This window comes from Piliocolobus tephrosceles, chromosome 2, assembly GCF_002776525.5.
Source record: "Piliocolobus tephrosceles isolate RC106 chromosome 2, ASM277652v3, whole genome shotgun sequence".
NCBI classification, from domain to species: domain Eukaryota; kingdom Metazoa; phylum Chordata; class Mammalia; order Primates; family Cercopithecidae; genus Piliocolobus; species Piliocolobus tephrosceles.
Window position 1 is genome coordinate 65,544,164 of NC_045435.1, and position 16,240 is coordinate 65,560,403.

At 40.4% G+C, this 16,240-nt stretch overlaps 1 long non-coding RNA gene across 1 annotated transcript in view; it reads left to right on the plus strand.

Annotated features, from left to right (window-relative positions):
- Positions 1–654: 654 nt before the first annotated feature.
- Positions 655–16,240, plus strand: part of LOC111532782 — a 36,833-nt gene continuing 21,247 nt past the window's right edge. The window contains exon 1 of the long non-coding RNA XR_002728643.1: positions 655–788. This is a non-coding gene — a long non-coding RNA (uncharacterized LOC111532782). The remainder of the gene's footprint in view (positions 789–16,240) is intronic.

Here is a 16,240-nt window from a genome sequence, read left to right on the forward strand (position 1 = left end):
GAGTCATCTCAGACACCTGTTAGCACACACATGCATGATCAGCAGCTTTCCCAGGGTCACTGTGCACATTTTAGAGCAGTGTCAATTCAAGCAGCAAGAAAGCCCTCGTGCCTTAGAAAGTGAAACAAAGGCAAGAAGGTTGCAGCCTTTTGCTTTTGTGGTTAAACCTTTTGTGTAAGGAATCAGACCACTACTGAGTCAGACAGCTGGGTGTCAAATATCGGCTCCATCTGGCACCAGCTGTTTGCCTTAGGCAAATTAGGAGACTGCTCCTGGGCAGCTGGTTTATTAGTATCTGTAGGTTGTTGGGAAGATTAAATGAGATACTGCATGGGAAGCTCTTAGCATAGGGTTTGGCACCTAATAAACACTCAATAAATGCTAACTACCATACAAAAAAGAGCTCTTTTTGTCTAACCACCAGATGAGATTTCCTTCCTTTTGGGGTTGCAGATTCCACTGTGAAATGATAATAAAGCTATTTGCTATCTCACAGCAGAGGCCCGCTTTCACGTTTTTAGCTTTATGAGTTTCCTGGCTGAGGGCTAAGAAATGCTTCATTTGACCAATGTGCCAAACCCATTTCCCTGCTGCAAAACAAGCAACAACAACACAAAAAACACAATAGTGTCCTACTCAAAACCAAAACAAAAGCCAGACAACGGAGGCATTTCTACAGCAAAGAATAATGAGCACATCAAGAAGGTAATTTCTGCCCCAGTCCAGGTGGCCTTCGATGCGGGGGACAGACAGCAGGAGCCATGTTGGTATTAACTTCATAAGAGTAGGTAAGTCAGCGGGAGCTACTCAATCACTTGACAGAAGTCAATTCAGAAGGCATCTGAAATGCCTGACTTTAAAGATAATCACGTTAGGAATCAAAAAGGGGTCTAATGTTAGAGTCATGCCTTTCAAATGCAACAAATCATTATACCTGTCAAGATTTATGGACAGATGTATTTATGTTGACACTGGACCACTAACACTTTGACAAATGAGAGGCCTTGACATATACAACAGATATGTCCAAGTCTGTTTCTCGATTAAAAAAAAAAGAAGGGATGAAGTAGTGAATTATGACAAGCTGGTGAAATGGGCTGGTGTGGCTCCAGGAGCCTCTGCTGTCCTGGCCCCACCACTGCTCATTGCTCATTGCAGCAAGACCAAACAACAGGAAGCACAAAGGGCTGTTCTCACCAATGAATAAGATTGGAAATGGCTGATCTGAAAGTCTAATAAAGAATGGACTCCCCATGGAGGTTACCCATGCACGGAAACGAGTCTGATTCTTTAGCCCCCAAAGGATTGCTGGCCCTCTGTGAAGGAAGTGAGGAGAATTTGATTAGCAGCTAAGTATCGGAGTGTGGTGATGCCGCAGTGGCCTCGGCTTCTGACTAAGTTTATTAAGGAGGCTAATTCCTATCAGTGAATTAAAGTCAGGGCTTGATTCATACTCAAGCACCTGGAAGAAATTTGCTTTGGAGAAAAAAAAAAAAGGTCTGTAAAGAGACAATTAGATTTATGATCTATCATCAGGAATTTGATAAACTTGAAACAGTCGAAAGAGACCTTCGATGATATTCATTAATGTAACAGAATCCGTAGCATTAATAAGAGGAAACTTTCCAGATGGAATTTTTTTTTCTACCTGCTTGTTTTTGGATATTGTCCCCTGCTTTTTTGCACTAACTCATTCATACCCCTTGCCTTAGGAAAATTCACTCTATAATAATGTAGTCCCTGGATTAAAAGAAGGGATTTCTTTATCACAGGACAACTCAACATGAGCCAGGGCTTTGCCAGGAGGAAACAAGAGACTTGAATGCAGGCAGCGAGCTTCTCCATAGGAACGGAGATTGGATATTGGGTATTACTTGCAGAGAGGGAGAACTTGGCGTTACTGAGTGAGAGGTTTCCATAGGGTACAGCAGACAGCTTAGGTGGAAAATAAAGGCTCAGCCAGTATGTGTCCACACTTGTGCACAAATGCACACACATTTTGAATTTAGTTGTGACTATGGAAAATGAGAATAAGAGGAGTGCTGCAGGATACAGACATCAACTATGTCAACATTCATTTATTCATTTAAAAAATATTTATGAACACTTACTGTGCTCCAGGCACCATGCTAAGCCATGGAGATACGCCAGTGGAATATCTCAGGTAACTTGCCTGCTCTCAGGAGCTTAGTCTCAGGCTGTGGCTGGTTCAAGGGCAAGGAGCATCAAGCAACAAATATGGGCAAGTAAGCAAAAGAATTGTGGACTAAGGAAAATAAATGCTATAAAGAAAACAGATACGTGTAGGATGGAGAGTAACTTGGGGGAGGGAACTACTCTAAGCTAAAAGAGGATTTATGCTAAGGTGGCTAAGAGATAAAAGCTGGAAGAAGACAGTGAACCAGTGATGCTAAAACCTGAGTTTACTCAAGAGCAGGCCAGCAAGTTTAAAGGCCCTGAGACAGCCAAGCACTAGGCTTATAGGAGGAACAGAAAGGAAGTCAAGCATGATGAACTGGCTAGAGTGAGTAAGAGGAGAGAGTGGTGAGGATCCACTTGAATGGTTTTGGCTTAAGAGTGATATCTGATTTTAATTTAAAAAATGCATCCTGAGTGCTCCATGAGGGACTGATTAAAGAGAGGTAAGAATGAACGCAGGGAGATTTGTTAAGGCTATCTAGTATTTCAGGCAAGATGATGGCAGCTTGGACCATGTGAACACCATGCAGAGGGAGAAGTGGATGGATTTGGGATTGATTTTGGAGTCAAATCAGACTATAATTTCATAGTCGGTTTATTCTAAGGTTTAAAACATTTTTTTTCTACCATGTACCTAAGATTTATATGGAGATTTATGAAATGGTACCCACACAGTGCTTTGAATTCCTTGGAGGGAAGCAAAGCATTATTATTATTTTCTTTACTCATATTGTGAATTTATTAACTTTTAACTCCTATATTGGGGTAGGTATTTCACTGACAGCTGGGGTCTCATTTAGCTAACCAGGTGCCCATGTTAAACAAAGGTTATATTATTATTGAAGTTATTATTAGAGAAATATAATAGCTCATGTTGAATACCAATAACAAAACCTAATTTCATATAACTCCAGCAGGCAGCCTTAGTTATGGGGCACAGGTAGGTGTACTCAGTGAGCAGGTTTCTGATGCTCAATGTCTTCTTTTCTTACCAGTTTTAAGGGGGTTTAAAATCTTGAGTGATTCCAGACCAATTCATTCCAAAGGATAGCTGTGCACAGTTGTCAAAACCAAAACCTTCTCCAGAATTTTAAATTCATCTCTTGAGGGATAGAGGGTTAGGATGTTGACAGGGCAAAAGAAAAAACATCCAAATTAACTGGTCTTTAAGAAGTAATTAAACCCAGGAAATTTGCTTATAGGAGGAAGGGTAATTTTGGAACAGGCTTATGATTAAATTTAAGAAAACATAATAAATGCAGTAAGAATATACATGCATATATTTTTCATAGATTGGAGGACAAAATCAGAGCTAATATATGACCTGAGAGCATTCACATCTTCCCCCTCAAGACCCTCCTTCTCCAAAATCAGATTGTACCAGGCATAAAATTCATACAGTCGTGAACACCATTACTTACAGTTGTTTTAGAAAACATCTTAGAGCAAGCAAACAGGGTAATATGGCTTAATGAGGCAATTGTATGTAGAAACTCTGGCTAATATCTGTGTAAACTACAATGAAAAATATCCCATAATATAAACTGGGCACTGGTTGAGGACACAGCCACTGCTATTGGTGTTGATGTGCATCAGTGGAGTGCAGCCTAAAAACCTGGAGATGAGTGCTCTCTGGGAGTCAGAAAATCAATAAATAGTTGGAAGATGAGCATTTTCAACAGCATTAACCCAAACAACAAGTCAAATGGGCAGAGGAAGCATTTCCTCCAACTGAGTGATAAGTTGTGAATTCTGGAAAGAGTGAAGCATCCTTATCTTTCTCCAGACCCTTTGCTCTCATTGTCCATGCTCCCCTCTATCATGGCTGACATTGCTATTGCCTTAGTTGCCTACCCAATTTTTGCTCTTCTTTTCTGTTCCTAGAACCCTGATTTTGTTTGGGATGACCATGTGCCTAGGTGAGCCCAGCTTTCAGGTTCTCTTGCAGCTAGGTTTGGCCATGTGACACATTTCTGGTTAATGAAAAATAAGTGGAAATCCTTTGGATAGGGCTTCCTGGAAAGCTTTTGTTTTCCTAATTGGAAAAGGCTGGATTGGCATATCTTCAAACTACTTTTTTAAACCTTTCACCCTTTGTTTTATTGCTCTTCTTTGTACTGGAAACATGGACGTGAAGCCTGGAGATGAAGCAGGATATTAACAACATGAGACATACAGGACGAGGACAAAATCTCACTAAGGATGGTATATTAGTCCGTTTTCATGCTGCTGATAAAGATGTACCCAACACTGTGTAATTGATAAAGTAAAATAGGTTTAATGGACTCATAGTCCCATGTGGCTGGGGAGACCTCACAATCAGAGTGGAAGGCAAAAGGCACATCTTACATGGCAGTGGCAAAGAGAATCCGCATCAAGCAAAAGAGGTTTCCTCTTATAAAATCATCAGATCTTGTGAGGTGAGATGTATTCACTACCACGAGAACAGTATAGGGGAAACCACATTAAATTATCACCCACTGGGCCCCTCTCACAACATGAGCAAATTATGGGAGCTACAATTCAAGATGAGATTTGGGTGAGAATATGGCCAAACCATATCAGATGGTGTGGAAGCCAGAAACAGCATGGCAGTGCTGAGCAACAGTAACAATTCTGGGTTGCCTATTTGCAGATTTCTTCATAGGTTTAGAAGCTATGGTTGAGCTCTCTGTTGCTTGTACTGTATACTACCTCGGAACACTCAGCTTGACATTCAGCTTTCACCGCATTTGCAGAGCAATTATCTGTAAGTTTCCCAAGGGCAGGAGCAAAACTTTCTTTACCTACAAGCTATCTATGGTGCCAAACTAAAGGCTGAAGACCTAGGAAATACCAAAGTACTTTTAGGTGGTGAAAGGGATGCAAGAAATCAAAGGCTTCTTTTATACCAATGATTCCTAACCAAGATTGCACAACAGATCCATCATGTGTGTAAATATGTGTAGAAATAAACTCCCAGATGAGTGTGGTGGCTCATGACTGTAATCCTAGCCCTTTGGGAGGTTGAGGTGGGCAGATTCCTTGAGCCCGGGAGTTCGGGACCAGCCTGGCCAACATAGCGAAATTCTGTCTCTACCAGAAAATACAAAAATCAGGTGGGTGTGGTGGTATGTGACTGTAGTCCCAGCTATTTGGGAGGCTGAATTAGAAAGATTGCTTGAGCCTGGGAGGTGGAGGTTGCAGTGAGCCGAGATTACTCCACTGCACTCCAGCCTTGGTGACATAGTGAGACCCCCATCTCAAAAATAAAGAAATACATAAAAAGAAAAAAAGAAACTCACATACACACGTAGGCCCTATCTTCAAACATTTAGATTCAGAAGGTCTGAGATGGGACCCTGCCATCTATACAAAAACAAAAACAAAAAAGAAAGAAAATTTCTGTAGATGAGATTGAAATCCTTTCTTTGTACAATTGCCAGGAAACTTGGCTTTAATTTTAGTCCCACTACATATACCTATCTGTCTGTTCTCCAAATTTTCCCTTCGAGGAAAGTCTGCCATTCATGGGTTTCCTCAAGGTTTCTGTCATATTTGGCAACTTAATGGCAAGAACCTTTTCCCAACTCCCACATTAAAGCAACCTGTTATTTTATGGTAAAACACAGAGCTTTTTCTACATTAGCCATTTGGGAGGAACATAAATTGGAACAAGTAAGGGTTAAATCATGAGCTATGCACAGTTGCTCCTGCCTGTAATCTAAGCACTTTGGGAAGGTAAGGCAGGTAGATCTCTTGAGCCCAGGAGTTTAAGACCAGGCTGGGCAACACAGTGAAACCCCATCTCTACCAAACAAAACAAGAAAAATTAGCTGGGTGTGGTGGTGCATGCCTATAATCCCAGCTACCCGAGAGGCTGAGGTGGGAGGATCTCTTGAGCCTGGGAAATTGAGGCTGCGGTGAGCTGTGATTGCACCACTGCACTTCAGCCTGGGTGAGCGATCCTGTCTCAAAAAATAAATTGATTAATCAATCAATCATGGCTAGCCAGTCTGGAGCATTTTCAATAAAAAGACTTCAAGTGTATACCTAGTAAGGAGTTAGTATGATCACTTCCCTTAAGTAATTAAATATTTTCAAGGTGGTTAAATATTGGTTGTCTCTGGAAGGGTCAGGTAGGGAGACAGGGGCATCCAATCAGGTAGGAGCACTCGGGGGCTCTAGTGCTGTGGGGCTTATTTCTAAAAGTGGGTGCAGTTCCATGGATAATTGTTATCTTTATACCTTGTATATGCATTAGAGATATGCTGTGGGTATCACATTTTGTATAATAAAAATTAAAAATATTGAGCAATTTACGCAATAGGTATCGCAACTATTTTTTGATCAAAGAACATAAAAGCAAAGTAAAAAACCAAATTTTTTTAAAAAGCTGTGTTTCATACAGATTTTCTCTAACGGTGAATGATTCCAATTTCCAGCTTCAGCATTTTCTTTTCCACTACCTTAGTACACAAATTTCCTTGATTAAGGAAGTCATCTATAATAAAACGAATGCCCTGGCCACAGTAGAGAGCTCATCTGTAAAGTAAGTGGCATTTTATTTAGAGTAGTAAGGGTGTAATTACTTTCTATTGACCCTCAAGTTATGAAAGGGAGAACAGGTCATGGAAAGTTGTAGATCTATCTTATTTTATTTCCAAACAAATTCTATTTTTATTTTGCTCTCTTGGACCAGGCTTTCCCGGGATCTACACTACAGGAGAGAGATGCAAAAGTGTATAGATTCCCACAAAGTGGGCAGACTTGCAATGGTATGATTTCAAAGGCTTACTTACTTCCCATCCAACTTTGCATCCTCTTCAGAGTGAGAACAGAGAGTTGGACATTTACACGCATGTCTTTCTTTCCTTCTTGAAAGTGATGCAGGATGAGGTAAGGCAGTGATAGGCAAAATTGTAAGGGATTTGCTCTTCCCCTATCAAAAGTCTGTGGTTTGGCTCCATAGGAAAGAGTTTTGTAATCAATTAGCCAAACTATGAACTCAAAATCCACAACACAGTGCCTCAAACAGTCCATTCCAATCTACCGTGACAAGCTACATGAACCTATTTACCACCACTGGTGAATGTTGAAGGCCAGTTCCTCGAGTGAGTGGGAAATAATGAATTGCTCAGGCACGTTCTCAGACGTCTGCTTTTTATGATTCTCCATTTGGGGATGTCAGCTTCCTGGATGGCAGGTCTTTGAGATGTTAAAGACCAAATCCCCTACACTGAATGAGATTACTTCCTCCCGATTTCCTTAAATTGCCCAGAACAATAGTTCTCAAAATTAGTATGCGTTAGGAACACCTGGGGCTCCACCTCCATAACCTCAGGTAGGTCTCAGTTGGGGCTCAGGTAATTCTGACATAGGTACCCCACAGTCCATGCTTTCAAGAACACTACCTCTGGGATGCTCCAGTTCCTCTTTGGAGGGAGACTTTCATTTTTGGTGGCTCTGGGGATGACATACATGGTACAGAGGGATCTCTTGCCAGTCCGCACTGTTCCTACACATTTGGCTCAGACCTGAAAGGTGGCACCAGATGAAAGGTTTGTCCTAATTTTCCTGCCACCGATTTACTCATTGACCTCTCTACTGCCAAAAACAGTAAAAACAACAACACAAACCAAAAAACAAAAACCCCAAACTTAATGAATTCCTGACACATAACAGGCTCTCAAAAACCTGTGGAATGGCTGACCACAGGAATCCAGTTTTACTTCAGGAAAGAGGTCCAAGAGGCCTCCTGGGATATATCTGAGGGTCTTTGAGGTCTTTCATCTGTATTGGGTCTTTAAATAACTTTGTTGGAAAAAAAATGTATAAAGATCTCAGGAGCCCACTCCAAAGTCAAATATTGTCAGCTGGAATGTGCTTGGAGTGACTCGATCAGGGGGCTTTTCTGCTACGGAAAACTGGGAAGAGCTCAGCTGTCTACTGACTCAGGACCCCAGCCGCTGTCTGACAACTTCCTTTCTTGCACAAGCTGCCCACTATGCATAAAAGAAAAAAGCTGGCAGCAGATGTTTGCATGAGAGTTGTCCAGTCAAAAAACTGGCTCCAAGTCAAGTTAAAAATAGGGCTTTATAAAATAGATCACACTTGTTCAGTGACAGTTATTCACTGGTCTTTGCATCACCCAAGGTCAGTGTTGCCAGCTGCTTTTGATATAGGGAAAGAATTGGCTACTGTTTCCCATGATATCTTTTAAAATGTTAATGCCATATTCTCAGCAAGTTCTCATCCCATGTTACTGTATAGGACATCAGCCTGACATACGTTGAATTGGGACATAAACCATTAATTACCACTGGGTCCACCATCTCCCTCAGGGATGAGTGCATTGTCCAGGTTTGTGGAGAGCCTACTACTACATAATGCTGCATTAAAATAAGCTTTCATCAGTTCAACACATATTTACTGAGACATGCACTCTGCCAGACCTTGTGCAAGGCGCTGCAGAAATAGCAGTGAAACAGCCCAGTGTGGCCTGGCCTCATAGAACTTTTACTCAAGTGCTGGAGTTCTTACCTCTTCTGTGCCATAGAGCTCTTTTGAAGTTTGGTGAAACCCATGAGCCCCTTTCCAGAATACTACTTTTAAATATATTAAATACATAGGTTTATAAAGTAAACTAATGATAATGAAATTATTATTTAAATAATGTAAATACTGTGTTATAATTTATATGTGCTTCTTTAGTAATGCACTTTTTTTTTTTTTTTTTTTTTTTTTGAGACAAAGTCTCACTTCACTGCCCAGTCTGGAGTGCAGTGGTGGATCTCAGCTCACTGCAACCTCTGCCTCCTGGGTTCAAGCAATTCTCCTGCCTCACCCTCCCTAGTAGCTGGGATTACAGGTGCCCACCACCATACCAGGCTAGTTTTTGTATTTTAGTAGAGATGGGGTTTCACCAGGTTGGCCAGGCTAGTTTCAAACTCTTGACCTGAAGCAATCCACCTGCCTCAGCCTCCCAAAGTGCTGGGATTACAGGTGTGAACCACCACACCCAGCCTACTAATGCACATGTCTAGAAAGTACCATAATTTAGAAATGATGAGCATAAATGTTATTTCAAGAAATCAGCAATATGTGTAATGTGACATGAAATGTCTATGATGTATTGTTGACAAAGTCACAGCTACTGCTAATGCTACTGTGTTTTGTTGCCTCTATTCATACTAGAAAGAAATAATAAATTTCAGTTTGAAGTTAGTGAAAAAAATGATGTAACCTTTTTCCCAATTAAGTTTACAGTCCACCTCCTGAATACCTATCTGTGGATCACTTGGCGGTTTGTCAAGCCAGGTTAAGTATTCTTGGTATTGGAATAGACACTGAATTTGATAATTCTACTACACTATGTCTATAGCTACATATTTATATAGAAATAAAATATGTGGTAGGTTTTGTCATAGAAAGGTACAGGTGCTATTTAACCCCTACTTCAGGTGTTGGCAAGGGAAGGCTGAGATATTTGGAAGAAGTAACAGGTAGATTAGGACATAAAAAATAAGATCAAATGAAGCGAGAGGTGTAAGGAGAGAGAAGTAAGTACTCTTTCAGGCAAAAGAAACCATATATGCGGCGGGGCGCGGTGGCTCAAGCCTGTAATCCCAGCACTTTGGGAGGCCGAGATGGGCGGATCACGAGGTCAGGAAATCAAGACTATCCTGACTAACCTGGTGAAACCCCGTCTCTACTAAAAAACACAAAAAACTAGCCGGGCGAGGTGGCGGGCGCCTGTAGTCCCAGCTACTCCGGAGGCTGAGGCAGGAGAATGGCGTAAACCCGGGAGGTGGAGCTTGCAGTGAGCTGAGATGCGGCCACTGCACTCCAGCCTGGGCGACGGAGTCTCAATCGGTCGCCCCCGCCTAAAAAAAAAAAAAAAAAAAAAAAAAAAGATCAGGAGATTGAGACCATCCTGGCTAACACTGTGAAACCCTGTCTCTACTAAAAAAATACAAAAAAACTAGCCGGGTGACTTGGCGGGCACCTGTAGTCCCAGCTACTCGGGAGGCTGAGGCAGAAGAATGGCGTAAACCCGGGAGGCGGAGCTTGCAGTGGGCTGATATCCGGCCACTGCACTCCAGCCTGGGCGACAGAGCGAGACTCCATCTCAAAAAAAAAAAAAAAAAAAAAAAAAAATAAGAAACTATATATGCAAACTCCATGAAACAAAACAGAGCAGGTATAGGAGGGATGAGGGAAGTTTCCAGGGCTGGACCATGGGGTGGTGAGGTGGGTGTAGTTTGGAAGGGTTATGAGTCCAGATGGCAGTAGTGAAGACATCGGAACATGAGGAAAGATAGTCCATGCTAAGGAGTTTGCCTTTATCCTAAGGCCAGTGATAAACCATTGTTGGTTTTCAGGAAGTGTGTGAATTGAGGAGATTACTTTGACTGCTGTGCAGAATGCAGACCAGGGGGTAAAAGGATAGAGGCAGAGAGACCAGTTAGAAGGCTGGTGGGCTACTGTGGCCACTGATTTAATGTGGGGAGTGGAGGGCGTGTGGGAATGAGCTGGGATTCTGGTGCATGGTGGTACCATTTACTGAAACGGAGATTGCAGAAACAGACGTGGGTTTGGGGTCAGGGAGAAATACTAAATTTGGTTTTGGACATGGTGGAGTCCATGTGCCTGTGAGAAATTCTAGTGGCTATAACCAGTATGCAGTTGTACATCTGCATGGAATCTGATGCATAGAAATAAAAACTGGGCTGGAGATATAAATTAAAATAGCCTTTTTTGTGTGTTGGATACCAAACCAAAAATTCTAAAATTGGTGAAGAACTATATTGAATCATGTATTAAGTATTTTGTTTTTTAAAACTACCACTTAATGTTATGTATCAGGCATAACATATAATTTATATGTATTTTCTCAATCTTCAAAAAATTATTTGACCCAGGTATGTTTGTACTAACTTTGTAGACAGGAAAATGAATGCTAAGAGAGGTGAAGTAACTTGTAGATCATGTACCAGGAGACAGAAACAGACTTAAACCAGGTTGTCTGATGTAAAACCCCTGCTCCTTTAGCTGGGCGTGGTGGCACACACCTGTCTTCCTAGCTACCTGAGAGGCTGATGGGGGAGGATCACTTGCGCCTGAGAAGGTGGAGGCTGCAGTGAGCCATGACAGTGCCACTGCACTCCAGCCTGGGCAACAGAGATCCTGTCTCCAACAAACAGACGAACAAACAACAACAAAACACAAAAAACCCCACCAATGCTCCCAAATACTGTGTTCTAGGCATTTCTTAACTAATTGCCTTCCTTGAGAAAAAAAATCATAATACATCATTTACAGAAAAGAAAACAGAAATTTCACTTTCTCTCTCTTTCTAAAAGGTCAATGAATTTCTACAGATTTTTCTTCACATTTTCCTTTGAGGGTACAAATTACATCTAATAAATCTTTTTAACCCTTTCATTGCATGGGATAGTGTGCACTGAGTACATATATATTAAATGAATTGAAATACAAGTTTCACCTGACTTAGATTCATGAAGGAAGAAGAATATGCATGGAAATTTTATGAATTACTTAAAATTATGTTAGTTGCAAGAGACATAAACCTATAAACTTGATTCAAACAAGTTTAAGGGGGAAAAATGAACATTATTTCTCGAATAGTTGAAGTTCTCATCTTCAGGATGGCTGGATCCGGGTACTGTTCAAATGCATCACTAGATTTGGTCGATATCTTTCTTTAGTTGTGTTGGGTTTGTCATAAGACTGCCCCCAGTAGCTCCAGAATGACATCCTCTTAGATACATTTCCAGGAAAAAAGAGCTTCTTTATTCCAGTCATTCCAGTATGATTCTTTGAATTGCATCTCTCTGGTCTGCCTGGAATCACATGCTCATTTGGAGCCAAACTCTGGCCAACAGGAAAGGCTGTGATGTCTGGCTGGGTCTGAGTCATAGGTCCACCCGTCAAGTGAGAGGTTGGGAGTTTGCGGGTGAGGATGAGGGTCCTCCCAAAATCATATGAACTGAGAGGAGGAGAGGGTGGATTCCCCTGCAGCCACCCCTCCCACCCCCATGGCCAAATCCAGCCTCTTCTAATGGTAAAGGGAGGAATATGTGCTGGGCAGGCAAAAACAACAGATGTCCATTACATTTGGCCTCAGCAAAATAAGATTCTGGTTTGTCACAAAGAATGCAGTTTTCATATAAATATCTTTGTGTCTGGAGATAAGAATATTTCCACAACAGTAAGTTCTATAGTTAACTATTCAATCACCAGGTGTTATTTTACAAGAGTTGCTTTGTGATTTTAACTGAAATTGAATAACCTACCCAAGACATAACATTTTAAGGGCATCTAACTTCAGAAAATGAAAACAAAGATTAGCAATGTCATCTGGCCTACTGTGAGGACTTTCTAAAGCTATATACTCTGTGATTAAAAAAAAAGATCATCTCTGACTCCAGTGTAACTTCTGTGCAAAGAATAAGTGACTTATCTTAGAGCAGAGTAAGAAAACTAGCCCTCATTATCTAAAATCTATTTGGTTCCTGAATTCAGAGAGTGTGAGTTATCACAGAGTGGGACACCTGTATTGGTTTTAGAGTAATCATCCTCTATACTCTGATAGGAAAACTTTTACTTTTTTGGTGTATCCTCATAAACACCAATGACATACACAATTATGTAAATGTAACATTTAACAAAATAAGAACAAAATTCTATCTGTTGAAGATGAACTATAGCATTCTCAAGATGTCTGACAGAGTTAGTTTTGTCTATAAGTAAAGTGAAAGCAGAGAAAAAGAATAACTAGCTACCTAATGGTAACTGTTGGGCAAATACATTGTCATTGTTAGCACTGTGAGTCTGTGGTGCCAATGTTAGGATGCCCCTGGGTGAAACGTGTCTAGACATTTCTTAAAGAATAACTACATCTCATAACAAAGCAGAGCAAAATTATATTGGGGCTTTTAATTTTGTTGTCTCCCTCTCCCGCTTTTGTTTTTGGCTTCTAGAGAGAGATTAAAGAAGGAAGGAACTATAGGAAATTGTCCCAGGAAACTGATGAGCATAAATATTTCAAGATCAAGAGAGGGCAAAGTAAGATGTAATTAACTAATTGAACATCTACTGTGTGCATGGCATTTTGCAATGAAAACTTATTTTGAAATAATTTTAGACTTATGAAAGAGTTGCACAGATAGTCTAGGATTCCTATATGTTCTTTATCCAGCTTCTCCTTATGTTAGCATTTTACATAATTATGGAATATTTATTAAAATTAAGACATAGACCTTAGAACAATACTACTAATGAAAGTACAGGCTTTATTTGGATTGCTTCCATTTTCACTGTTGTTTCTTTTATTCGATTCCAGGATCCAATAGAAGATCTATAACGCATTTAGTACAATTCTTTTGAATACACACATATATGTACTTTAGGCTACATTGCCTTCATACAAATTAAATAACAGTTACTGAGAAGTAATTAAGATTCTCAGTGGCAGAATCTCTGATGTCACCTGCTGTAATTTTCTTATTTCTACTTTTTACTTATGAATGCGCAAATTTAAAAATTATATTGGGGCTATTTTTGCCTAAATATCTTTACTAATTAAAGCACTTTACATTCAGATATTTTAAAATGTCCCATTTAAAGACTGCAATATAGCTAGCTTCAAAACCTATGTAGATCCAGTCAGTCAAGAAGTTCAATATAATACTAAAAGCAAACTACATCTATATATATGTGTGTGTGTGTGAGTAGGTATGTGTGAATGTGTGTGTGTGTGTATATATATATATATATATTTTTTTGAGACGGAAGTCTCATTGTGTTGCTTAGGCTGGAGTGCAGTGGTGCAATTTTGGCTCACTGCAACCTCTATCTCTTAGGCTGAAGCAATCCTCCCACTTCAGTCTCAGTCTCCCAAGTAGCTGGGACCACAGGTGTGTGCCACCATATGAGGCAAATTTTTCATATTTTCAGTAGAGATGGGGTTCCACCATGTTGCCCAGGCTGGTCTTGAACTCCTGAGCTCAGGCAATCTGTGTGCCTCGGCCTCCCACAGTACTAGGTTTACAAGTGTAAGCCACCGTGCCCGGCTGCAAATACTAATATTTGATTAATGAAAAAACAGACATTTATTTTCCAAGATTCTGAACAAATAAACAAGAAGTAGTTAAGCAGATTTTTGTGGTGATTTGTGGGCCTTGCATCTATTATTCGTTTTTGATTATCTCACTTTTCTTTTGAGGAATTAGCTCTTCCTCTGGCAAATATTCTTGGTGAAAGGACAATTCCTTGTATTGGCTTTACACTGCAACAAGTGAGGGATCACCTTCTCCTTCCCCCAACCTCAAGAGAGCCCACAAATAGGTGCAAGACCTAAGCTCAACCAGCAGCAAATCATTTCCCAGAACTTTGGGTCCTGAGCAAATACTATGAGAATGAAAAGAACAGCCAGAAATCAGCAGCCAGCTCACTTGACCATTCCTACTATTTCACTCTAGTTCCTACTGCCCAGTCCTCTCTTCCTGCCCATTTTTAAGCCCAGGTTTTTTTGCAGTCCATAAATTCTGTGACTTATCAAATTCAGTTTCCTTTGAGTGAATTCCTTTTAACTTAAAGTAACAGAATTGGTTTCTGTTGCTTGCAACCATGTGCTCTAAGTGGAAAAAACCAACAAACCAACAAAAGACAAAACAAAACAAAAAAAACACCCCAAACCAAGGTATCCTCCCTAAGCATTGCCAATTCCTTAAATGTTTATAATCCTTTGGGAGGCTTCAAAACAATTTCTTATCCAATCTTTCTTTTTCTGCTTAAAACTATGAACACCAGCTTCTAGCTCCGTGGGCCTAGAACCCAGAACCACCCATTTGGTCATGTTAGTTGCACCTAGTTTTTGCTGTCTGACTTCTCCCCTAGATGATACCCTTTATGTAGGCAGGGCCTCTGCCAGAAGCATCTGGTGCTATTTTGGACACATACCAGGCACTCAAGAGATGAAAGGGAGAGAAATGCATGATTATGAAAAACATTTTTTTGCTGTGTCTCAGTCTATTCCAGCTGCTATAACAAAATACTATAAACTGGGTGACTTATAAATAAGAAATATTTATTCTCACAGTTCTGGAGACTAGGAAGTCCAAGATCAAGGCACCGGCAGATTTGGTGTCTGGTGAGGGCCCACTACCTGGTTTACAGATCACTGTCTTTTCATTGTTCCCTCGCATGGCAGAAGGGGCAAGGCATTGCTCTTATGTCTCTTTTATAACAGCACTAATCTCCTTTATGAGGGATGTACCTTTATGACCTAATCACCTTCCAAAGGCCCCACCTCCTAATACTATCAGTTGGGGGTTATGATTTTAACATATAAATTTTGGAGAAACACAAATATTCAGTTGGTAATATCTAAAACATAAATTTTGGAGAAACACAAATATTCAGTCTGTAGCATCCAATAAACACACACCCTTCACCACCGATCAGCAGAAGTCAGATTTTTACCTTTATGATAGTTATGTTTTCTAGTGAAGAGCCCACATTAACAAAAGCAGATGCAACTTCACCAGATATTGAAGAAAATCCCTTTCAAGGTGTCCAAAACATTGTCAACACATTGTTGTCATGTAGATCGGAAAGGAGGCTACTTCACCAAATAGTCCCATCTTACTACTTGGCCTAGGATGCTTTCGAAAGAAACTATTTCCATATGCTACGCTGAATCTTGTGATAGAGCGTTACAACCCTTAAAGGAGACGTTATTTTTCTTCAGAGTTAAGATGTATTCAGAATCGTAGGCTTAGAAGTAGGAGAAAAATTACAGTGGACCAAAGACATAACAACACTGCTTAGCAAATGAGGGCGATGTTTACAACAGGACTAAATGTGACAGCTTTCAAAGCATTATGTATATTTCTAGGCATATACATGTATAGCTCTGACAGTATGTCAGCTATAATTTTTGTAATAATATGGATATAATTTATTAGAATTCAAATATAGAATAAACGGAGCACATGCTTTGGCCCAAAGTACTAATTTGTCTATTGCTGACAGT